Source organism: Coffea eugenioides, chromosome 11, assembly GCF_003713205.1.
Source record: "Coffea eugenioides isolate CCC68of chromosome 11, Ceug_1.0, whole genome shotgun sequence".
NCBI lineage: Eukaryota > Viridiplantae > Streptophyta > Magnoliopsida > Gentianales > Rubiaceae > Coffea > Coffea eugenioides.
The window spans coordinates 28,403,213-28,430,415 of NC_040045.1; the positions used below are offsets into that span (position 1 = coordinate 28,403,213).

A 27,203-nucleotide genomic window follows, 5' to 3' on the forward strand; every position below is an offset into this window, starting at 1 on the left:
ATGTGCAGGTTACGTTGAATGGTACCCAGATACTGGCGATAGTGGATATGGGAGCATCGCACAGTTGCGTGACGGAACGCGTAGTAAATCAGTTCCAGTTGAAGTTGAAGGACTTAGGCTTCAAGTTGAAGGCTGTCAACTCTGAAGCCAAACCAGTGTTGGGCGTAGCGACGGTAGAATTGGAGTTGGGGTCGTGGAAGGGATGGTGTAGCTTCATGGCCAGTCAAATGGACGACTTTGACTTGATCCTAGGCAAAGACTTCATGGTTGCCAACAGGATCTACCCAATTCCGCACTTGGACAGCGTCATGGTGGACGACGACCAAAACCCATGCTTTGTCCCGGCAGTAAGGTTGCCAAAGCAGAAGAGCAACCAACGAAAGAATATGGTATCAGCTGTACAAATTGAGTCCAACCTTAGACGCGGGAAAGTGGTGTACATAGCGACGTTGGTGGGAATAAAGTCTGACATGTACCAGGAAGTACCAGGTGTCGTGGCCCATGTGTTGGAGGAATTCGCAGACCTGATGCCTGTGGAGTTGCCAAGACGGCTGCCTCCTAGACGTACTGTGGAGCACATAATCGAGTTGGTCCCAAGAGCCCAACCCCCTGCACAGGCTCCTTATCGGATGTCCTCGATGGAGTTGGCGGAGTTGCGGCACCAACTGAACGAGTTGCTAGAAAGCCAGGCGCTGAGACCGTCGAAGGCTCTGTACGGTGCTCTAGCGTTGTTCCGAAAAAAAGCAGACGGAATGTTGAGATTTTGTGTGGATTACCGTGCCTTGTTCGACATGTTGGCGAGGGCGCGATTCTACACCAAAGTTGATTTGCGGTCGGTATATGGGCCAGTTCGAATAGTCCGAGACCGTGAAGGCAAAGTTCGTCGTTACTGGTTAGAGGATGACTTACTCTTTGCCAAGGGTGGTGCAGTGTATGTCCCAGTAGGAGGCGACTAAGGCTACAGTTGCTGCGAGATACCTATGACACTCCTTGGGCTGGTCATCCCAGAGTGGAACGAATGCAGGTATTGTTGTCGCGGAGCTTCTATTGGCCAAAGATGGAAGCAGGTATTGAGGCATACGTGAAAACATGTCTTGTGTGCCAACAAGACAAGGTGGAAAGGAAGAAGAAGCCGGGCTTGTTGCAGCCTTTGCCGATCCCTGATCGACCATGGCAATCGGTCTCAATGGACTTCATTTCGGGATTCCCTAAGATCGATGGTATGGCTTTTGTTTTCGTAATTGTTGATAGATTTTCTAAGTATGCTGTGTTTATTGGTGGGCCGAAGGCGTGCCCGGCTGATGTTGCCGCTGAATTATTTTTCAGAAATGTTGTGAAGTACTTCGGTTTACCCGAAGACATTATAAGTGACAGGGATACCAGATTCACGAGGAGATTCTGGACTGTGTTGTTCGGATTGCTGGGTTCCGAACTTAAGTTCTCTACTGCCGCACATCCTCAGACCGACGGACAAACGGAGAGGATCAATGCCTTGCTGGAGGAGTACCTAAGACATTACATGATGGCAAGTCAGAAAAATTGGGTAGAGTTGCGGGATGCCGCACAGTTTTGCTATAATCTGCACAAGTCATCCGCAACCAAGCTGAGTCCGTTCGAGTTGGTAAACGGGCAACAACCTCTGACTCCGCATGAAGTTGCACTTCAAGGTGGGAGTCGCTGCCCAGCCGCGCACTGGTTTGCTCGTGCCAAGCAGAAACTAGTGGACGAAACCAGGGACAGCTTGCTGGTGGTACAACAACGCATGAAGAAATATGCTGACCAACATAGACGAGACTTAGAGTTCCAAGTGGGAGATCAAGTGATGCTGAAATTGACTCCCCAGATCTGGAAGAAAGTGAGCAGTAAGACCGTCTATCGTGGGCTTATTCCTAAGTACGATGGACCATTCGAAATGCTCAAGAAGGTGGGTCGTGTAGCCTATCGGTTGAAGCTGCCCGACAGACTCAAGATCCACCTAACTTTCCATGTAAGCTTCCTGAAACCCTTCAACCAGGATGAGATGGATGGAGGACGAAGGCAAGCAAAACGTGCTTTACGGGTGATCCGCAAGCAATTCCAGAAAGAGGTGGAAGCTGTGCTGGACCACATAACTATGGGGTAGAACAAAAAGAACAAACGGACAGATTATCTGATCCAATGGAATGGCGAAACAAAGCTGGACGCTACTTGGGAACAAGACATGACCTTGTGGCGGTTCGAGGACAAAATTCCTGAGTACCTGAAGGAGGTGCGGAAGCAAGCCAAGTTAATGAGGACGTCAACCTCTTCAAGTGGGGGTGATGAGGAGACTTTGGTAGTTGTTTTAAGACTGTCTAGTTTAGTAGTTGTTAGGCGTTTAGTATTTTATTACTTATTGGGCCTTACCGGAAAGCCTTAAAGAACTGGCTCTTTAAGCTCTTTGTGCGGGCCGAATTTCTTCCAGGTTTATTACTTATTGGGCCTTACCGGAAAGCCTTAAAGAGCTGGCTCTTTAAGCTCTTTGTGCGGGCCGAATTTCTTCCAGGTTTATGTGGGCCGGATTTTTGCCCTAGTTTTAGCCTATAAAAGGCACCTCTTGTAAGAGTAAAAGGTAGAGAATATTACAACCAGAAATCGTGAGGAATTTTCCTTCAAGTTCTTAATCGAACTTACTCTTGAATTCTTGAGTTCATGGCTTAGGATTCAAATCAGACTTTATCGATTAGCTTGTTCCCTAATCGTGGTGTCGCTTCATCCATCCTTATTTGCTTAAGGTTGCTGATTACCTTTGTGTGTCAGAGGTCTTGAGTTCATGAGAACAATCGAGTTCAATTTCTGTTGGGAGAAAAGATCCAACTCTGATAATTACAAGGTTGGGAGGTTCTAGGAGGGTCTTCCCCTAGGGTTGCCTATATCAGTTGGTAATCAGAGCATCAGGTTAATTCTCTTTTAATTGAAGTTGTTCATATCTTGTTAGTTGTCTTTTTGTCAAAAAAAAAAAACTGTAGCGATTACTGTTCATCGTTACTATTCCGAAATACTGTTCATCATACTGTAGCGTACTGTTCACGTTACTGTTCATCCGAGTCAAAAAAAAAACTGTTTGGGTGTTGTCTTTTTGTGTTTTCTGTCCAAGTTCTTGGGTTTGTTATATTTGTGTTTGGGTTGTTAGGGTTTAAAGACAAAAAAAGAAAAAAAAAAGAGTCACGTATCTTATCTTGTTTTAGTATTCAAGTTGCTAGAGTATTGCTGGAATTTTCTTTTGAGTATTGCTGAAATTCTGTTTTGCCTATTTCTTGAGAATTGGTTGTTGTTCTTGCAAACCCTAAATACCACAACGCAATTTGGGGAAGTTCTTGAGCTTCTTGAACAAATTCTTGAAGTTCTTGGACCACCAAGTCTTATTTTGAAAATTCTTGAACAATAAACCAAGAACTAGGGATTTCTTGGAATTGGCATAACCTTTCATCCGTTTTCTTGAACTTGTTGGTGTGATCTGAATTTGTGTTCCTTGAAGAGCCGGAAAAAAAAAGAAAAAAAAAAGGAAGAAGAGAAGGAATTGGCTCTCATACAAAGGAAATCAAGTTTCCAAAAAAATCGTGAGTTTCCAATTCTTGGTGGGTTCCCAAATCTTGGTTAATCTCCAAATCTTGGTTGATTTCCCAAAACTTGAGTTTCCTAATCTTGATTGGTTTCCAACTCTTGAGTTCCAATCTTGATTGAATTCCAAAGACCCCAAACGACCTCACCAGCCCCAAACACACCCAATTCCGTTTTCAAAACCAAACCAAACACCTTAGCCCAAACCGCCTTGGGAGTTCTTGAGTTTCTAAAATCGGTTGAGCTAGTTTTGCAATCCGATTTGACTGAAATTTGAGGACTGGTTCGTACATTATTTGAGCACTCCAAAAGCACCATTTATACTCCAAAATACTGACCAGAAATTCAGCAAAGCAACAGCTCAAAAAAAAAAAAAGTGTTCCAGTTTCGGGTAGAGTTTTTCTAGGATTTACAAAATTCTGCCTTGTGTTTTATTACCTGCTTATAGGGTAATTAATTCTGGAATTTTTGAGAGTTTGAGTTGTTTTAAGAACCTTGAGAAGGAAAATTGAGAGTGAGTGTGTTTTCTTGAGTGATACACGAGTGCTTTGCAAGGTAGACTAGGATACATTTGTTTTGCAGGTTTAACAATATGTCTCAAGAGGGGAACATGGCCGAGCCGTCTGAGACCGACGTGTCCCTCAAATTGGTGCTACAAACTTTCCAAAAACAAGCGGGAAAGCTTGAATTTGTGGTGACACAAATATCCGACAGGTTGGCTGCCATTGAGATGCGAGGTACCGGAAATACACACCATAGGGTTTCGAGTGTTCAGAGTGCTGATCATGATGCGGATGATGAGGGGTATCATTCTCACATCTCATTTCGATCAAGGAGAAGCCAAGAGGGAGCGAGGGAAGGTCGAGGCCGACCTAGGAGAACCGATGACAATCTTGGTTCCATCAAGACCAAAATGCCTACCTTTCATGGGAAAAATGATCCTGAAGCTTACTTGGATTGGGTTAGGCGAGTTGAGCAAGTGTTTGAAATCCACAATTACTCTGAAGATAAAAAGGTGAAACTTGCAGCTATTGAATTTCAAGATTATGCATATATTTGGTGGGGGCAAGTATGTGCCACAAGAAGGAGAAATAGGGAACAACCGATTGCCACTTGGACTGAAATGAAGCAAGTGATGAGGAAACGATTTGTACCCTCCCATTATACTGCGGACTTGTACAATCGGCTCCAACAAGAGAACGAATCTCTCAAGAGGAGGGGTTCCATACAATCTACCTCTTTAAAGCCGGTTTATGCAAGAGGTGATAAGAAGGTTCATTCAGCATTTTCTAAGACTAAACTTAGAGTTGAACCACCTCATGCGGAGTCATTTTGGGAGACATATCAACGTCTTCTACACCAAAAACAAATGGAGTCAAATGGATGCTATCAAAGTGAGTTTTCTAAGAAGGAGATAGCTGACCCTATTCCCAACAAAGGAGTATCTCATCCTATTGAACCATTTGTTGAGGAGGTTGATGATGAGAAAACAATTGAGGGCGTTAAACTAGATAAAGAGATGGAAAAATCTGATGAGATGAGTGGTAAAAAGGAAGAAAAGAGAGAAAGTGAGATGATTGTGAGCAAAAATGTGAGGGCTTATTGTTTTTCTAACGAACTTACCTTTGCTTTATTTAGTGTTTCTTCATTTGTGCAGATTAAGCAAAGTCAAGTGAAGTTAGTCATGCCATGCTCCATTCCAAAGTCACTTGTACAATTCACTAGTTTCCATGGAGTTTGTCTTTTAGGAATTGAATCTATTTGGAATCATCTCATGGAACAATTTCAATTCAAATCTGTCCATACCAAAGGGGAATCACGTCAAATCCACCATGAAGGGAGAATTCCGAAATTTGACTCTCATTTGCTACCTATGGGTCATTCATCATCTTTACCTTCTTTTGAGTATAATTTCCATCCTAACACTTGTATTTCTTATCCAGATTTTGAAGAAAAGTGTAAAAGGCTAGCAATGCCTTCTCAAATTGAATCAATTGGTGAAAGGAATGATGAAGTGTCAAAGGGAGTTTTCACACTTAAAACTTGTTCTATACCTTCTTACCATTTAGTTGATAATGTACCATTACTTCTTTACCCGATTTCAAATTTGTTTCAAGTTGAAGTTTATTTTGTTTTTGTAGGTTGTCAAGCTATCCACAATTTTCCAGTTTTGATTCAAGACTTACAACCTGATTTTGTGCTTATTCCAACTAAATGTGGTGATCTTTCATGCTTATTCACTCCGCTAAAAGCTGGTGGCCAAGTGCTCAATTTGTCAACTTCAACTTGTGCTAGTTCGAGTAACCCTCATGAAGTGGAATTCAATTGTTTGCTACCTTATATGTTGGAAGAAGAGAAATTGCGTGTCACGCAAGATCCCAAAGCCGTCCTCCACGAGTTGTTTAGTGCTTCATCCATGCAACAACATGCTCACAATTTATCCATGCAAGATGATTCAAATCAATGTCAACTAGTGCTGGATTTTACACCTTTGCACAATCAAGGTGTCAATGTGAAGATCCATGACCAAAGACTAATTAGAGAGTTTTTCATTGCCACTTGGGATTTTCACATGCCTTACACAAGCTCTTTCCTACCTTGGCGCATGTTCTTGTTTGAGAGCTTCCCGAAGCTGACCAAACGACATGCAACATGGCTTGTAGTCATTCGTCTACTTCCAACATTGCTGTCCTTTAAGCGCAGCATCGATTTGTGGACAACTCACTTTCAAGAGGAGACTTTGAAGATTCGAGGACGAATCTTTTCGAGGAAAGAGGGAATGATGAGGAGACTTTGGTAGTTGTTTTAAGACTGTCTAGTTTAGTAGTTGTTAGGCGTTTAGTATTTTATTACTTATTGGGCCTTACCGGAAAGCCTTAAAGAACTGGCTCTTTAAGCTCTTTGTGCGGGCCGAATTTCTTCCAGGTTTATTACTTATTGGGCCTTACCGGAAAGCCTTAAAGAGCTGGCTCTTTAAGCTCTTTGTGCGGGCCGAATTTCTTCCAGGTTTATGTGGGCCGGATTTTTGCCCTAGTTTTAGCCTATAAAAGGCACCTCTTGTAAGAGTAAAAGGTAGAGAATATTACAACCAGAAATCGTGAGGAATTTTCCTTCAAGTTCTTAATCGAACTTACTCTTGAATTCTTGAGTTCATGGCTTAGGATTCAAATCTGACTTTATCGATTAGCTTGTTCCCTAATCGTGGTGTCGCTTCATCCATCCTTATTTGCTTAAGGTTGCTGATTACCTTTGTGTGTCAGAGGTCTTGAGTTCATGAGAACAATCGAGTTCAATTTCTGTTGGGAGAAAAGATCCAATTCTGATAATTACAAGGTTGGGAGGTTCTAGGAGGGTCTTCCCCTAGGGTTGCCTATATCAGGGGGTGGTTTGTCAGCCCCTTAGGCGCGGTCCAGACGGAACCCGCGCGACCGTGGCATCTTTCGGCCAGCCATGGCCTAGGTGAGAAAGGCCGAATGTGAACCTAGTTGGAAACGAGTGGCCAACTGTTTGATGATATTTTCCTAGCCTAAGTATGGGTTGGAGAAAGTTTTAGAGGCATCAGATGTCTCTATGTTAGTGGGGGAAAAAAGGGTGTCTCTACTAACGGTCCCAAGTTTTCCTTTAGGACATATATATATAGAGGGATAACTGTGACTAAGCCAAGTCAAGGCCAAGGGCTGGGGGCCAAGAGCATGGAATGATTATGGCTCGGTGGGTTGTTTCGGGTGGTTCCAAGTGCTAGGAACCACAGTGCCTAAGTTGCTAAGTGTTGGGGCAAGCTGGGCACGGAACATTGCCGATGGTGGGAAAGCTGGGCACGCGGAAGTGTGCGGCCGTTGGCTGTGCGCGCCAAAAAGGAACGGTGGGTAGTTGCTAACTGTTGCTGGCAGTTGCTGGGAGTTACTGGCGGTTACCAGCCAACTCAGCCTTGTTCTTAGCGGGTTCCTAATTTCGTGGACGTTCGGATCAGACCAACGGTTGGGTCTTGTCAACCGTAAAGTAGCCTATAAATAAAGGGCTAGGCAGAGACTAAAGGGTAGAGAATTCTCAGATAGGAGAATCACCCTTAGATGTTCTGCACGCCAAGTGTTCGTAGAAATTCCTTGTAAGCTTTCGTTGCAGAATACAAGGTTGGCCCTGTTGGCTGTAATTTGTGCATGTGTTCCTTTGTTTGCCTAAGTGTTCTATGTTTTGAATACTTATGTGCAAGTGAGTGAGTGTAGGCTGACTGGTAGTGTGGTTTACCAGTGCCATTATGTGCGTGATTTTGCTAGTGGAAGTAAAAACCTCGTAACAGCGTACTTATGCCGGAGGTGGGACAGGGAGGGACGAACCTGTCCAATTTCCGCGCACATATGAGCAAATTATTTGAATAGTTATGAAACATTTTGAAGGGTAAAGTTTTTGTCACTTTAACGGTTAATACTCAGAATGTGTTTCAATAATAGATTATTTGAGATAATTTTGGAAAAAAAATAATTTAACACTTTTTTAATATAATATATGTGAGATAAAAAGATGATTGAAAAATGTGTTGATAATATAAGAAATCCAGTGTGTATAAATAAAGTTTGAATAAGATATAATCCAAACAAACAGGGTATGTTTTTAGCTACTGAACAAAATTTTGAATAATTCCATCGTTCACTTTGTCGAATCCAATTAGTAATAGTACGTTTTGTAAATTGTGCGAATCTTTAAATTTGATAGAGTTAATAGTGAAATTAGACGAAATGACCTAATATTTATATTTATAATAGTTCAGTAATAAAAATATACTATTAATAGTTGAATGGTAAAATTTTAACTGTTCAAAAGGTTCAATAGTTGTCCAAATAACTTTTCAATACCCACACACAGATGGGGACATAAAAAAAAGTATGTACACACACATATATGTATACATTTATATGCGTATTTGTCTTAGTATTTCAACTGGTTAATTTTCTTTCTTTGCAATTGTTTGCCGACGCCTTATGTTTTGTTCATATACACATTATTCATGCCCTTCGGGCTTCCATCCCCATATAATGACGAGCTCTCATATCGCTTCCTAGATCCATGAACCAATATGCTGCTTTCTGCCATAAGCCAAACCAATCTTAATTCTAACTCCCCAAGTTGCCATAATACCTGTTAAGTTCCGGACATCGAGGTAAAGTCAAGAGATTGAATTTTATCATTTCATCAGTTTTGTAGGATCTGTGGAGAGAGATATGGAACAAAACAGAACTCAAAAACATACAGTAGTGTTAGTTCCATTGCCCCTTCAGGGGCATATAACTCCAATGCTTCAGCTGGGGAATATTCTTTACTCCAAAGGGTTCTCCATCGTAGTTGCACACTCCGAATTCAGACCTCCCAATCCTCTGAACCATCCTGAATTCATCTTGCACCCCTTGTCGGACAATTTATCTGGTTATCAGGCCTCTAGCAACAATTTAGTGGAACTCATATTAGCTATCAACAGCAACTGCAGAGCACCTCTGGAGGACTACATGGTTCAACTCATGGAAGATCAGAAGCTGCAGGGCTACCAGGTTGCTTGTATAATATATGATTCCCACTTGTGCTTTGTTGATTCGGTTGCTACTCATCTAAAGATTCCAGGCATAATTTTAAGGCCTGATATGGCTGTTTACATGCTAGCTTTTCGCTACTTCTGTCAACTTGAAGCAGAAAATCGTATTTCTTTTCCAGGTAAATTGCAAACTAATGGTTTAATATCTCATTTAAAAAAAAAAAAGAAATCTTTACATGAAAGATTTGAGTCCTTAAAGCTATAAGTTAGTCATTATCTAAACTTCTGGCGGCAAAAAATTGAAATATTGCGATTCACAGGGTCCCGGCTGCAGGAACCTGTACCAGGGCTCCATCCTTTGAGGTTTAAGGATTTACCCTATCCAATTACTAATGAAATACCCGAATGGATTATGGATTTCTTCGCTTCTTCAGTCAATATACGCTCTTCTGTAGCCATCATTTTGAATACAACAGATTGTCTTGAGCATTCAACCTTATCACAGCTTCAGCAATGTTACAAAGTTCCATGCTTCCCAATTGCGCCTCTCCACAAGTTGGGAGCGGCAGCCACATCTACAAGCTTCCTGGAAGAGGACCAAAGTTGCATTGCTTGGCTCGAAAAGCAACCTCCAAATTCAGTGCTCTATATAAGCTTCGGCAGTATAGCATGCGTAAACGAACAAGAGCTAACAGAAACAGCTTGGGGACTGGGAAACAGTGGCATTCCATTTATATGGGTTCTTAGATCAGATTCTATAGATGGATCTCAGTTGGAAGATCACTTTCCTGAAGCCGTCAAAGCATTACTAGGAGAAAGAGGCCTAATAGTCAAATGGGCACCTCAGAAAAAGTTTTGGCACATAGCGCTGTGGGGGGATTTTGGAGCCACTGTGGCTGGAATTCAACGATAGAAAGCATCTGCGAAGGCGTTCCAATGATTTGCAGACCACATTTTGCAGACCAATTATCAAATGCAAGATACTTGACTAGTGAATGGAAGGTAGGCCTGGAAATTGAGAATGTGCTGGATAGAGGGAGCATTGAGATATCTATAAGACGACTAATGGTTGATGCAGAAGGCAAAGAAATGAGGCAAAGAATGTCAGTGATGAAAGATAAACTAGAAGCTGGTTTGCAGAAAGGTGGTTCTTCTTACGAGTCCTTGAATGACTTGACAGAGTTTATCTCCCAACTTCCAAGCATGGTTCAAGAAGTTAAAGTTGATGATCCAGCAACTTCGGTCAGTAAAAATCTAATCCAGTTTGAAGGGCTCAAAAATTTGGTTTAGTTCTCGGGGTGCCCAAAGCGGCATGCTGAATTTGCATATTAAGGTTTCATTTCGTCTCAACTTCTAATTTCAGAATCAAATTTGTTTTTAGTTTTGGATGTATCATCGCCTTTGGCTACCTCCTTTGTTTCAGTAATTTTGACATTTTGGAAATGTGATATATAATCCGAGTTTTGTTCCTTTAAAAGTGATGTAGCATTTGGTGTTTGCAGGTGCTGCTATGAGTTTGTGGATTATGTAAGTTTTTTAATAGCATTTGGTGCATTAGGTAAATTCACATTTCCCACCGTAAGTGACAACAATTTTAAGACAAACAAAAGTTGGAAACATAAAAACTTTTAATAGCATGAGAGACTTACATACGAAACATGATGTGTTTTACATATCATTTTATCCTTTTCAAAATAGTATATCAGTTTATCTTTTTCACTTAATATAAGATTTAAATTACTCTTTTCAATGACATACCTATTGTCAAACATGATCAACAACCAATAATCAAAAAATTTGTAACCAAAATATTACAGAGAACAAACCTTAATATCATGAATATTCTTATCAGCATATTAAGGTTAGTTGCTGAGATTTTTATTGTATTAAAGTTCGTTCTTTGTAAGATTTTGGTTACAAATTTTTTTGATTATTTGTTATTAATCATGTTTGATAATGGATTTGTAACTGAAAAGAGTAATTTGAATCTTATATTAAGTGAAATACATAGAATGATATACTATTTTTTATGTCATATGTTTTTCATCATTGATAATAAATATCAAAGTCTTGTGTTTTTTTTTAATATTTGGGTTGGTATTAGATTAATTAAACAATTTAGTAGATGAGGGGTAATGATAGAATCATATTATGTTTTCTCTTCTAATATCACTTTTTTATTGTTGGTTAAATTTAGATGTTACAAGATAATAAACTTCAAGAAAGATTAGTGTAATTTTCAAAATTTGAAGAGAGACCAATAAAATAGTTAGAAATCTCAAGGGAGGTCCCTAAAATTATCCCTAATTTATAGTGAACAATACTTTGGTATATAACAAGAATGAAAGTTTTGGGGGTGTATTTGAAACTGATGGCAAAGGCTAGGTTACTATTTGTATTTTGGAAACTAGCAACCAACGGCTCTTTCTGAAACAGCTTCTAACGCCTCTTTTGCAACCATACTCTTGTGGAAAACTCTATATGACAGCAAAACGAAGTAGCAACAGATGAAAATGCATCTTGTTGGGTGTTTGACGAGCTAAAGCAATAGCAGAAAAGAAGTTAGTATTATCTCACAAAAATTTATCGACCAACCTACGTATCTTCACGCGTCGTGCGAGAGGACCAAAAACTATTACCTGCACGTTAGGGTCGGGGGCTGGAACATGAATTGAAATACCTCAAATGGTTAGTTGAGATTTGTCAAAATACAAATCCAAAAGCCCAATCAAACATTTTTTTTTTGAAGCTTTACAAATATCTTTATTTTATGAATTCTAAAAGATCTCTTGGACTCGAGGATCCAGTTTTCATTTCCCTCATTCTATCTCACTCCAATTGTCAACAATCAACTAAAATATTCACAAACTTCATTCCTTTTTGAAAAATACTGAGGCTCCAAGTTTCATGTCTCTCTAATAATGATATTTTTTTTCCCTCGTTTTAACAAAGAATAATAGTGTTTAGACGGACCTGGTTAAAACATTGAGTTTCTCCCAATGTGGATTAGATCTATACATATTGAAAGTGATCAAATAAAGATTGTTTATCATTTTCACCCCTCAAATTTTCTAAAACTCCCTTTTTACATTGCCCCCATCTCTTCCCACACCCCTCCGCCCAAAAAAAAAATCTTTTTGATCAATTTTGTTCATTCTCTACATTGCCCCTAACATAAACAAAACTTTTATATTTATCCTATCGAAATCACCAAAGGAAAAGAGAATTTGAAAGATTTCTTAGTTAACATCACTGACGTTTAAAATTATTCTTTTGTCATCCTTATTAACATGTACACTTAGCCAAATCTTTGGCCTCCTAACCTCTGAATCCTAGCTTCACCGCTGCAGCCATGGAGTGGGGAAGCAATTGAGGCCGATATCAATTTTTACTTTAATAAAAGAATCAAACTTTCTTCATAAGTTTGCTAGCTGCAATCTTCAAGAAACTGCATCTTTAGAAAAAAATCAAAATATATTAATTGTAGGCACCAAGGGCACGGAAACTTCCAACAAAGATAAAAGGGAGAGGGACACAAATAGTTGCCGGTGCAATTGTTTGTAAATAATGTAGCACTTTTTGAACAAGTCGTAATTGATCGCAAACCATTTGTACAGTTTTGCAATAGTCATATTAGAATCAGTTAATGTTATATTGTACATGTCAATTACTTCAGAGTGCTGTGATCTGAGCCACATATTTTCAAAATTTGTAACTATAACCAGGGCGAACCGTCCCTTTCTCTTGTCCGAAATAAGTATAAGAAAGGCCACTGACATTCCTAAAATTCTACTACTTCTCAACCAGTATGCCAAAAGAGGAGTCGATATTTTTGTCCTGAATTCGGTCAGATCTGAATTGTTTAATTCAAAATTTTAAAATATATTTATTTTTTTACTACTTTTGAATCGAAAGGTTGAGATATGGTCAACCAAATCTGATCTTTCATTGCACCATGCGGTTGCACGCCGAGCAACTGCAGGAGCCCCTCATCCGGCTAAACCGTCGCCAACCACATGACTCACGAAATGATTGCTTTAGACAAAACCAGTCCAAATTCAAGTTAAGCACTTTTGTTTGAGTGACAACAAATACCAATTGCCAGCCAATGGTCGTTGTTAATGACAATTCAAGCCAAGATTCCACATGGTGATTAATATACTAATCAAAGCCAAGAAACAGCCTCATCCGCCAAAACCGTCGCCAAGCACATGACTCACGAAATAATTGCTTTAGACAAGACTAGCCAAAATTCAAGTTAAGCACTTTTGTTTGAGTGACAACAAATAACACTTCATAAAAGCTCTGTTTTGAAACTCGGACCGGACCGGCCGGTCGAACCGGTCGAACCGGGAACCGGCCAGGTAGCCGGTCCGAGTCATATTAAAAAACCGGAAATTTAAAACCAGGTCAAAAACCGGGTTTGACCGGGTAAAAACCGGTTTTTCCGGTTCAACAGTGCTTTTTTAAAAAAAAAAATTCAAACTTTTTAATATTATGTTTTGACCCCCTAAATTGTTAAAACTTATTGATATACCTCAAATATTTGATACTTTATAAATATTGTCCTAAAATTTGATGTTATTTTTCAATTAAATTCATAATTTTAATTCTAAACTTGTTAATATTTATTAAATAATATAAATTGCTACTTGATTGTTCTAATTTCTTTGTATTTTCTTGTTAAATATATTTGAAACATCAAATATATATGAATATACCTTTATTAATATCAATATATTATTATATATTATATATAATATTTTAATTTTTAAATAATTTTTATTAATGACGTCATCCGGTTCGACCCCTATCGACCCCCGGTCGAACCCATTGACCCCTGACCCCTGATCTCGGCCGAGTCGCTATCCGGTCCGGTTCTGAAAACATAGCATAAAAGCACTTTTGTTAAGCACGTGATGATTAATATACTAATCAAAGCATCGAAAAGGAGTTATTATCACTTTATCCCCAGCTTTTATAGCAACTATTAATTTATTCTTTAATGTTATCTTTTAGTTAGTTTACCCTTTTCTTTTCTGTTAGCCAACTCAGCAAATTGACTAAAAAGTTGGCCATATGACTTTTGTTTTGGTATCATTGCTAATTTTTAGGACGAACATACCCTGAAACCTTGTTTCTTTCTTCTCTTTTTTGCTCATAACATTTGTCTTGATATTTTTTAAAATTCCTTTTCTCTTGAAACGATATTAAACCTTTTTTTATTCTTTTTTCTTAAATCATTCACAACTCCCTTAATTTTTTAATTCTTATTTTCTTTATTTCTTATTTCTTCTCTTAATTTCTTGACTTCTCTAACTACAAGTTTATAATATGAAAATTTTCTAGACCTATCTAAACTTGTTTGTAAGTGTCAAAAAAATCATTTGGAACTTCTTATACTAGACACTATTTTTTTTTATTTTTTTCCAAATTGGTAAACCTTTTTGCAAACTATTAGAAAAAATTTTGAAATGTCATATGTTAAGAGACAATGGAGAAAATTAATCACCATTGTTGTCTTGGTTACAATAAAATTAACGTATATAAGATGCTGCCACCACATCAACCAAAAAAAATTTTGTATCAACCTTGAGTGTATTAGTCATTGTACTAATCATGTATATCAACATAGCTTGAATTCACAATATCAAGTTGAGCTAACTGTTACATATATACATATATTATAATCATTGTCTACTTGGGCCAAAAATTTCTATCCGTCATTGTTTGGAATCCACCAAAATTAATAACAAAATATCATCAATCAATCCAGAAAGAAAAGAACAAAACATTATCATCAAATTGTTGACTATCAGAAACATGCCAACTGGTACGTTGGACTTTGAAGCAGCATGTGACGACACTTTAAGAAGGGTGCCACTGAGTCAATATTTGATTTCACCCATTTGCTTTCATCTGAAACTGGTATAATGAGGACCATATAGCCCCCTTATATTTGTCAACTGTGTACCAATCATGATCAAAGTCAGCTGGCTTACCATCTCCATTCATAATTGCTACATAATCATGTAACACAGGCATGACTGTCGTTTCCCACTCATTAGGCAGCGCTTGGTAAGACGGTTTCGGAATGGAGAATTAGAATAAATTCTATAATTGTTGTTAGGATTACTATTATTGGAACTAGAATTTTGAAATCATATCTAAAAATTTGGAGTTCTCCAACTCCCTAGTAACCTGGAAGGTTTTGGACAAAACCCAAGTCTGATTCCTGTTTAGAAACGTGCCCCGTCCTGTTACCTGTTTAAAAAAATTAATATATAGTTATATACATATATATAATTATATAGAATATTTATTATAAATATAATATTTAATTATAATATATTTATAATTATTATAAATGTATTTATGATAATAAATATAAATATAAATATACATATTTAATTAAATATAATTATATTTATATAATATATAATATATATTTATTAATATTATATATTTATATATTTATATTATTTATAAATATATTTATAAATGTCTAGCATATGTACATATAATTATAATATATATGTGTATATAATAATAATATATTATATAATTATATTTATATTTATTATTATAAATATATTATATTATAATAATATTTATAATTATATAGAATATTTATTATAAATATAATATTTAATTATAATATATTTATAATTATTATAAATGTATTTATGATAATAAATATAAATATAAATATACATATTTAATTAAATATAATTATATTTATATAATATATAATATATATTTATTAATATTATATATTTATATATTTATATTATTTATAAATATATTTATAAATGTCTAGCATATGTACATATAATTATAATATATATGCGTATATAATAATAATATATTATATAATTATATTTATATTTATTATTATAAATATAATAATATCTAATAATTATATTTAATATATAACATGCATTATAATTATATAATATATTAGTATAATTAATATTTATATATATTATATAATTATAATTATATATTTATATTTATATTATAATATTTGTATAATTATATTTAATTATATATAATATTTAATTTAATTAGTTACAAACTTAAAATAATGATATTATTAGTTATATGTATTATATAATGTATATTAGTATATGTAATATAATTGATATTATCAATTATACTAATAATTATAGATGTTTACTAATAGAAATTATTAATTAGTTATACTAAATTTACTAATACATTTATACTAATACATTTAACTAGTGAAATTTTCTTATATTCCATTTCAAAAGAGCCAACGAACCAAATATCAATTATAGTAATGATATACATTCCTGGTACTGAACTAAACAGATGGAATGACTGACTCCATTCTAAATTTAGGATAAATGATCCCAAATTTGAATCCGACTCTAAGGTGCGAACCAAATGGAACCTTACATGTGCATCTGCCTTCATTAATAGAAACCATAAACTCTTAGTGGGTTTAGCAATTTCCCATAGAACAAATTTGAAAAAAAGTCACTAAACTATTAACATTTACGTGTTTTTGTCATTATACTTTTTTCTTAGCAAAAAATATCACTGAATTCCTAGAATCCTCTCTTTTTTACCATGCAGTCTAATTACGTCTGATTAAGGGAGACGGAAATCCCATCACAAATTCGTCTCCACAGTATTGAGATTTAATAATTGTAGATTTCCACGAAAGCCCCATAATCGATTTGCGAGGAAGAATAGTACTAGTCGCTTTAGTGGAATTCGAAAGTCTAAAAAATTTCAGTCACATCACAGATGCTCATAAATCCACCTCAACAACAGTGGCCAATGATGAATCGGAGCTACGTAACGTGTGGCCCACCTCTGCAGCCCGTAGATCTTTAGTTGAAATATCAAAGCCCTAACCCTAATTCTGTGAAAACTCAAGGTCGCAGCCCTGGTCCTTTTCGAAACGGCATGCTGGAAAATCTCACTAGAAAGTACAAGCGTCATAGCTGTCTGAATCTCCGGGGAATTAATAATCGGATTCTTCTTGTACCTAGCCAGCCTGGAATCTTCATGAGCCAACTTCTCGAAAATATCATTAATGAAGCTGTCTATGATTCCCATGACATTGCGGAAGATTCCGATGTCCGATGTAGATCTTTTAGGTCTCAACAGACTTCTTGTGCTTCTTCTACTTCTTCTCATCACTTGCTGCAGCCTCGCTAGTTGTGAATTGTTAATTGATGGAGTCTTCTTTTGGATATTGAACGCACGTATCGCTGGCTCGTGGATTTGCCTCATAAAGAAATAGGCTTTTATTGATAGCACTATTTAGGTGAGTTAAATGCGTCCGTCTCCACTATGGTTTGGTTTCTAGAAACAAGGCGCACTCAAAGCATCCGCTGGGGCCGCGGAGTAATTGGAAGGGGAATAAACTTGACAAGAGAAAGGATATGGGTAGGCTAAAAAAATGTTTTTCATTTGCTCATTCCCATGCCCCACTTCCTGATTCCCAACTTTCAAAAAATGGCACCTAGTCTTGTGGTTCTCTATTTTCTCAACTATTCTTGGGCAGATTTTGGACTTGACCTTTTAATCTGTTGTCATTTCTCATGATAGCTACACATAATTTGCTTACTAATATTCTCAAACATGACCAAAATAGGTTCTTGCCTTGCCTCCTTATTGAAGCTCTTGCATGTGTTGTTGGTTAGAAGATCACAATTGGTTCAACCGGAAAAAGTGTGTCTTGCCCATGGGGTTGCTGGAACAGCAGCTCACATGGTGTTCCTTAATTGTTTATCTTTGAATCATAGCTTAAAATTGGCGTGCATATGCGTGACACAATATTTATGCTCAATTCTAGGAAATCTGTTCTCGATTGTCTCAATCAATCCCTGTAAAAACAAAATATATAATCAGCACCATGTGTAAAATAAATGGGAAAAAAAGTTATCAACTAAACCAAAATAATAGTGGACTAGCCTTTTGTCTATCAGAGATGAAAACCCAACCCCTTTCACGTGGTAATCCAATACGATTAGTCAATAGGTCAAGGAACTAGCTCTAGCTACCTTCGAATGCAGACTCTACTAGTGCCATAGCGAGTGCATACATCTAATTGTTAGCGTCTCTACCAACATTAGCCATCAAAAACCTGAAAGATTACTACCTTGGAACAACTAAATCATTTTAGCACATTGAAAGGATCAACATGTAGAAGACATATTACATACTTCTTCAAACTAGCCTTAACAATTAAAAACCTGAAATAACCTTTCCCTTCCTTTATCTTGTTCCCTTCTCTTACTCTATTGAAACACAGAAAACTATTCCCTCCATTTTATTGAAAATGTCATACTTTCCATTTTTGAATGTTTCAAAACATTTATCATGGTGAAAATGTCAAAACACCTTTTAGTCTTTTTTTCCAATATAACCATTCTTTCTAATCATATGCATGTTACCATTCAAATTTAAAATTTGAATTTGTAGGAGTAAAATTGAAAAAAGCAGTACAAACATCACAATCAAATCACTATTCTTAAAAAGTTGGATTATCCAAATATGACTAAATAATTGGGACGGAGGAAGGATATAAAACCTTCTCATCAGTCAACTTAGCGACCTATAAACTTTGCATAACACATATAAAATTAGTATTATCACTATTACAAGCAAAAAATATATAAACCTTGGATTTTTACATGGAACATATGGAACTTCATAGGGTGGATACACAAATCCATTAAAATTCCGTATCTCTAAGAAATTATTAACCCTAGACATAAAACCCCTAAAGCGAAATATATGGGACCACTGTACAAAATAATCCAATTTGGACCACATTAAAGCAAAAAATAACTTAAATATTCATGGATTCTCTTAAAAAGGAGAGAGCATTTTGGGTATTCTGAGATGTATCTTTTTTTTTAATCTTTCTTTCGTACCAGCAATTATCAATTCCTACCATGTCTTTCTTCAATGAGATCTTTCTTTTTTTTGACAAAAAATATATCTTTCTTTGAATTTGTTGATCACTTCACCCTTTGATCATCAAAGGGCAAAGATGAAAGCATAAAAAAAATCTAGGTTTTTGAACACTGTAAAGTTTTCTTCGTCAGTAGAGAAAGAAACATGAATTTCAGTTCAAAGAGGGAACCCTTCTAATTGATAACTCTTTCTTTTTCCTTTTTCTTCCCTCTTTTATTTTCCTATGTAACATGGCTTTTTTTGCCTGCCTTGTGCAATTTTGGAACAAAATGAGCATTTTTATCATCAACTATTATTTTGGGTTACATATGTCATTTTATCTAAATTGTGCAACACTGCGTGCTTTGACAGTTAGTTTTGGAGATAAATTGATTAAAAGATAATGTTATGGGATAAACTGATAGTAAGTATAAAGGGGGGTAAAGTAATAATAAACCCCATCCAAAAATTGAATAGCATGGCAATAATTACAAGACTACATACACAAATGAAATCATTCTCCTTTTCAACTCAGGGGTAGTCTTGTTAACTAGAGTAAATCATTCGAAGAAGGGGACGGTGGAGATAGGGGGGCCGCCTCCTACTGCTATTCCTGTGGTGTGCCTGCTTGTTGCAGCTGCTACTCCTTGATGAAAGTGATGTTAATAGAGTTCGAACTCTGCTATTCCTGTGGTGTGTTTGCTTGTTGCTACTACTTCTTGATGAAAATGATGTTGATAGAGTTCAAATCTTGACCAACATCCCAAAAAGAACTTGAGTTACCATGATAGACCAAGGCCTAGTGGTTTTTTTTTGTGCAATTGAATGCAATTGTTGTATTTCTTCCAAAATTTAGTGTACACTTAGGGACCAAGTTGTATTTACACATAGAATAAGTGTGCATAGATAAATTTTATGAGTATAATATATTATACGGTGGCTAGGAAAATAACAACAGTACAAGCGCAGGGGAAACAATCATTGCATATAGCTGGTAGATGTAGCCAGCCTCATTGATCCATGGGATCGCTTTATGGTAGGGAGAGTGCGCGTGTCCAAGCAATAAATGGACGGCTTAGTCTCCAGAATTACCTCTTTGGATCTGTGGTGGGGAGGCGAAGAGGCGTGGCAGCGCGAATTTTGAATTCGGATAGTGGAAGCCATATCATAAAGAAAGATGAAGTTGGCGAAGAAGGGTCTTAGAAGCAAATACGCCAAAACATTGAAATCACTTCCCACTGTAGACGTATCCACTATGCTCCAAACAAGGAAATATGCGGGACCCAGATGACATCCCAAAAATGGCGATCTAATAAAGAAGTAAGCGCTTATTAATATAATATTTTTTATCATTGAACTATTAAAAGTATAAATTTAAATAATTTTATCTAATTTCATCATTGACTTTGTCGGATCTAATTATTAATAGTATGTCTCATAAATTGTATGAATCCTTAGGTCTCGTTTGGTTCGCATGTTGGAATCGGATTCGGATTTGGAATCATTCATCTTGGATTTAGAATGGAGTCAATCATTCCAATACATCTGTTTGGTTCATTACCAAGAATGTATATCATTACTATAGTTGATGTTTGGTTCGTTGGCTCTTTGTAAATGGAATATAAGAAATTTTCACTAATTAAATATATTAGTATAAATGTATTAGTAAATTTAGTATAACTAATTAATGATTTATATTTGTAAACATGTATAATTATTAGTATAATTAATAATATCAATTATATTACATAGATTGATATACATTATATAATACATATAACTAATAATATCATTATTATAAGTTTGTAACTAATTAAATTAAATATTATATATATACTTAAATATAATTATACAAATGTTATAATATAAATATATAATTATAATTATATAATACATATAAATATTAATTATACTAATATTTTATATAATTATAATGTATGGTATATATTAAATATAATTATTATTATATATTATTATATTTATAATAATAAACAAAATTATAATTATATAATTTATTAATATTATATACATGTATATATTATAATGATATGCACATATAATATACATTTATAAATATACATATATAATATAAATATACTATTATATAATATTAATAAATTTATAATATTAGATAATTGTAAAGAATTCTGAATTATATTTTTATTTGACTGGGTTTCAACTTGTTGATTTTCTTTTTTAGAAGAAATAATTTTTGTTTGTTGATCTCTAAAAGTCATAAGCTTGGTAAGCGTTTGAGAAGGAATTTTAATAGTATCTTCTTTAATAATTGTTTGAACCTTATCCATTGGGTTTTTCTTCAAGAAGGATGTCTGGATATGTGGCTTTGGAATAGTATAGTTTTTGTGGGTTTTTCCAATTGGTAATCTGGTTTTGTGAAGAAGAGGGTTGATGTAATTTGTTTAGGGTCAGAGATTCTTGAGGTTCTTCTTTAGTTATTGACTTATTGTGCAAGCTGTTTGACTAACACTTGCAGAATCTTGGTTATTTGACCCTTGTTTGGATATAGGGGTAGAGAAAGATTGTTCTATTTTGGCTATTCCTTTTTCATGTTTCCATTATAATAAAGATAGTAATAAAGCTACAAGAATAGATCTAAATCTTTTGAACAAGATTAACTATGCATCATGACTATATTTTCAAAAAAAATATGGTCGTCATGCATAGTTAATCTTTCTCAACGGATTTAGATCTATTCTTGTAGCTTTATTACTATCTTTATTATAATGAAAATATGGTCGTCATGTATAGTTAATCTTTTTCAAAGGATAGATCTGTTCTTGTAGTTTCCTTCAAATCCTTTCTTACAAAACATCCCAAGTGCATACTATTCTCAGACAACTCATTTTGATATTTTCAAAACAAGATCCAATACCCTCAAACATTTACACAATACAGATAGCATTCATGAATGGAGCATGGATGGAGTATTCAGCTACAGCATTCTTATAATATCTCAACAGGTGGCAAGCACAACCAGACCAACCACAACTATGTTTAATCAAACATCACAAGGGCTGCAATCAGCTGACTGCTCATATCCTATTCATGGGATCCATTGGGCAATTCCAAAAGTGGTGGGAAGAACACCTAATCGTTGGAGACAGAAATATTATTCACAACATTCTCGTCACAACCAACAAACCTGAATCTGATCTACAAGACAAGAACATTATACTAATGTATTATATAATTATAAAGTATATTATATATTAAATATAATTTTTATTATATATTATTATATTTATAATAATAAATATAATTGTAACTATATAATATATTGTCATTATATAGACGTATATATTATAATTATATGCACATATAATATATATTTATAAATATATTATTATATAATATTAATAGATTTATAATATATATTTTATAAATATAATTATATTTAATTAAATATATTATAATATATAATATTAATAGATTTATAATATATATTTTATAAATATAATTATATTTAATTAAATAATTATAATATATATTTATATAATATATTATATATGTGCATATAATAATTATAAATATATTATATAATTATACTAATATTATAATAAAATATATAATTACAATTATAATATATATTATATACATAATTATATATATGTATATAATTATATATTAATTTTTTAATGGGTGGCAGGACGGACCTAATTTCTAAATGGGAATCAGACTTGGGTTTTGTCCAAAACCCTCCAAGTTACTAGGGAATTGAGGAATTCTAAATTTTTAGATATGATTCCAAAATCTCGATTCCGATAGTAGTAATCCAAACAACAATTATGGGATTTATTTCAATTCTCATTTCCAAAACTCTCTTACCAAACGCCACCTTAGATTTGACAGAGTTAATAATGAAATTAGACGAAATGATTCAAAATTTACATTTTTAGTAATTCAGTGGGTAAAAATTTATTATTAATAATTGAATGATCAAATTTTAACTATTCAAAAAATTCAATAGCCACCCGAATAACTTTTCATTTTCCACACACATATAGGGATATAAACAAAGTATGTACACATACATATATGTATACATTTATACGTGCGTGTTTGTCTTATTATTCCAACTGGTTATTTTTCTTTCTTAGCAATTGTTTGCCGACGCCTTATGTTTTGTTTCCGTTTTCATTAACAATTCAAGTGTAATTACATTTTTCATCTGCTATTCTGTCCAACTTTCACACCCTTTTTATAATTGCGAGGCCGTCCTTACCAAATTGCACAGAAGTCCTTTTCATGTTACTAACCGGTACCCGCAATACGTTAGTCCCTGGTATTTGTCACACTAATCCCCCAGTACGCATACATTTTTTATTCACTTTTTCCTCTTGCTAGACACGTTTCGTTCATATACACATTATTCATGGGCTTTGGGCTTCCATTTCCAATTCGAACATATGTGCCTTGCATTAAGGGATAATTTCAGAAACCTCCCTTGAGGTTTCTAACTATTTCACTGGTCTCACTCTAAATTTAAAAAATTATACTAATATTTCTTGAAATTAATTATTTTATAACATTTAGACCCAACCAGTAATTAAAAGGTGCTATTAGGAGGGAGAACATAACATGATTTCACTATTGACCCTCATCTACTACATTATTTACTTAATTTAATACCAACCCACACATTAAAGAAAAATACTAAAATTTACTATCTATCATTAGAGATCAAAACACATATAACATTAAAAAATAGTATATTATTCTATATTTTTCACTTAAAGCAAGATTGAAATTACACTTTTTTGTTACATACCCATTGTCAAATATGATTAATAACAAATAATAAAAAAAAAATTGCAATTGAAACATTATAGAGAGCAAACTGATAAGTGTATATTTTACGTTTTTTTAGTGTATTTTATTAACTAGTTTTGGTGTGTTTTATCTACTTTTATAGCTAATTAACTAGGATTCTAGTGAAAATATGCATTTTGTGATTTAAGTGTAAAAATTGCATTTTTATGGATTTTAATGGTGAAAACTTCATATTTTGTAGGTTTAATGATTCAATCATCAAAGGAGTGAATTGAGAACATACTTGGATGAATATTGATGATTTCAAATAGTTTAAAGAAGACATGAAGTGCAAGAGAGGAAATACTATCAAGAACAAAAGAAGAAAAGTTTTGCAGCTTTCACACATTGTGGTATTTCGGCAATATCTTGAGCTACAATGATCGGATTGAAGTGATTCTTGAATCATTTTGAAGCTAAGAGACAGATCTACATTTGGTATGAAGACATCAAAGTCCAGTTAAGTCCATTTCATAGTCAAAAAATCGAAATATAGAAGTGCAACTCTGTTGTCGAAAGTTGAAACAGAGTTCTGACCAGTTGAGGGTATTTTGGTCATTTTTTGGTCCACAGAGTTCCAAATGGAATGATTCTTGAGGCATTGGAAAGCCAACTTAAAGGGCTACTACTTTCATGTTTTGCATAAGAGCTAGTTCGGTCTCCATTATCAAGAAAATAGCAGTTGAATCTGTGCCAAATTCACAAAAATGAAAACGCAACTCTTGAACACGTGACTTGAAGTCGCGTATTCCTTAATTTTGGCTGCAACTTGCTCTGCAACTTGTGTTTTTTCACACAAGCTTTTTCACCTATTTTCCTGCAAGAATATCGGTAGAAACAACCCAAGGCAGCTGCAAAAGAAGCTTTACAATTCAAATCTAGCATTTTATGGGCTCAAGAGAAATCTTAACATGATTTAACACTTTGTCTTTTGCATAGAATTCCTCTATAAATAGCAACCTTTGGAGGACATTTTCACAACTTTGGAAGGCTAGGGAGACTCACCAAAAATGCAGTCTTCACTGGAATTTTCTTAGTTCATTAGTTAGAATATTATAGTATAGTTAGTTTAGTTTTTCCTACTTGTATTTGTAGTTAGATTTGGATGAAGATTTGAAGAGCAAAGATGGAGAGTTAGAGCTCATGTGACAAGGGTGACTTCTCTGCTATCACTTTCTCTTTTGTATTTAAGTTCATGTTTAACTATAATACAAGTCTGAATCTTGTTTTTCATGTTTAGTTAAAGTTTATGCCTAGAATTATGGATGAACTTGCTATATTTTGTTAGTGGTGTTTATTTGGTTATTTGGTGATATTATTTTGAGCAAATTATTTATTACTTTTGCTTTTCTAATCATGATCAACCGGCCATTAGTTGTGATTATCTAAAGGTGTTAGGTTTGTAATGAGAATTGGAGTTTAACACTAGTTTAAAAAAGTGATAAATCTAGGGAGTACACTCACGAGAGTAGAGGTGCACCTATGTGGGTTTAGTGACTTATTTCATGTAATTTCATAGAAAAAATGAACTTGTAGTTAATTTCATAACCACGAGAGTAGATATGGCTTAATTACAAGTATAGTTGATTCATTATGAGAATAGGTTTTACATACATTAGGAAATTATGCCATAACTAGCCAAGATAATAGCATTCACTTAATCGGTAATGTCATTTGCAAGAATGGTAAGGAATTCCATACCTCTAGAAGTTTTCTATTGTATTTTTATTACTTTATAGTGTAGAGTTAATTTCTTATACTTGTGATAGTCTAAATAATAAAGGAGCTCGAAAACCACCGGTAATTAAAAATTTTCTTTGTGGGATCGACACCTAATACACCTATGCTCAATAAACGACTTGTTTACATGCAAAAAATCACGTGTGGGGTATTTAGAAATTATAAATGTAAAACTTAATTGTGAATGAGCTAATTATATATGTATATCCTGCACACGTCACAAACTTTAATATCATAAATATCCTTGTTAACATATTAATATTAGTTGTTGAGATTTTTATAGTATTAAAGTTCACTCTATATAATGTTTTGGTTGTAGATTTTTTTTATTATTTGTTGTCATCATGTTTGATAAAGGGTCTGTCACTAAAAACAGTAATTTGGATCTTACATTAAGTGAAATATATAAAATAATATACTATTTTTTTAATGATGTATGTGATTTGATCCTTGATCATAAATAGCAAATTCTAGTGTTTTTCTTTAATGTGTAAATTAGTATTAGATTAACTCAATAATATAGTAGATGAGAGGCAATGGTGGAATCATATTATTTTCTTTCTTCTAATATTACTTTTTAATTGCTAGTTGAATTTAGATGTTACAAGATAATAAATTTCGACGGAGTTTAGTATAATTTTTGAAAGCTAAATGGAGGCCAGTGAAATAATCAGAAACCTTAAGGGAGGTTTTTGAAATTATACCTTGCATTAATGACGAGCCTCATATCGCTTCCTCCAATAGGAACGGTCCAAGTGTTGCTACCATAAATGGATTCTTGATCCATGAACCAATATGCTGCCATACCCCCATGCCTTCCAAACCAATCTTACTCAATCTGACTCCCCAAGTTGCCCTAATACCTGTTAAGTTCCAGGCCTCGAGGTAAAGTCAAGAGATTGAACTTTATTATTTCATCAGTTTTGTAGAATTTGTGGAGAGAGACATGGAACAAAGCAAAACTCAAAAACATACGGTAGTGTTAGCTCCATTGCCTCTACACGGGCACATGACTCCAATGCTTCAGCTTGGGAGTATTCTTTACTCTAAAGGGTTCTCCATCGCAGTTGCACACTCTGAATTCAGACCTCCCAATCCTCTAAACCATCCCGAATTCATCTTTCACCCCTTGTCAGACAATTTATCTGACTATAACGGCTCGATGATGAATATGCCAAATCTCCTTTCAGCTATCAACAGCAATTGCAAAGTGCCTCTGGAGGAGTACATGATTCAACTCATGGAAGATCAGAAGAAGCTGCAGGGTTACCAGGTTTCTTGTATAATATATGATTCCCACTTGTTCTTTGTTGATTCGATCGCTATCATGGTTCGAAGACTCGGCCGAGATTGAGACGACTCAGCCGAGTCGTCACCGTCTCGGCCTTCACCGATACGATACCGTGACGAAACGATACCGAAATAATCAATTCGCCGAAACGTCACCGTGAAAGGTTGAAACGGCCGAGTCACACCGAATCACTCCGAGTCATCCCAAGTCAACTCGAATTTTTATTATTTTTACTAAATTATTAATTATTTTTGTTTATCATATTTTTTTACAGTTTTTAGAATATTAAATATTTCAAAAATT

General features: G+C 34.9%; 1 pseudogene; it reads left to right on the top strand.

The window, feature by feature from the left end:
- Positions 1 to 2,200: 2,200 nt before the first annotated feature.
- Positions 2,201 to 10,614, top strand: LOC113752186 (annotated as a pseudogene).
- Positions 10,615 to 27,203: the final 16,589 nt, after the last annotated feature.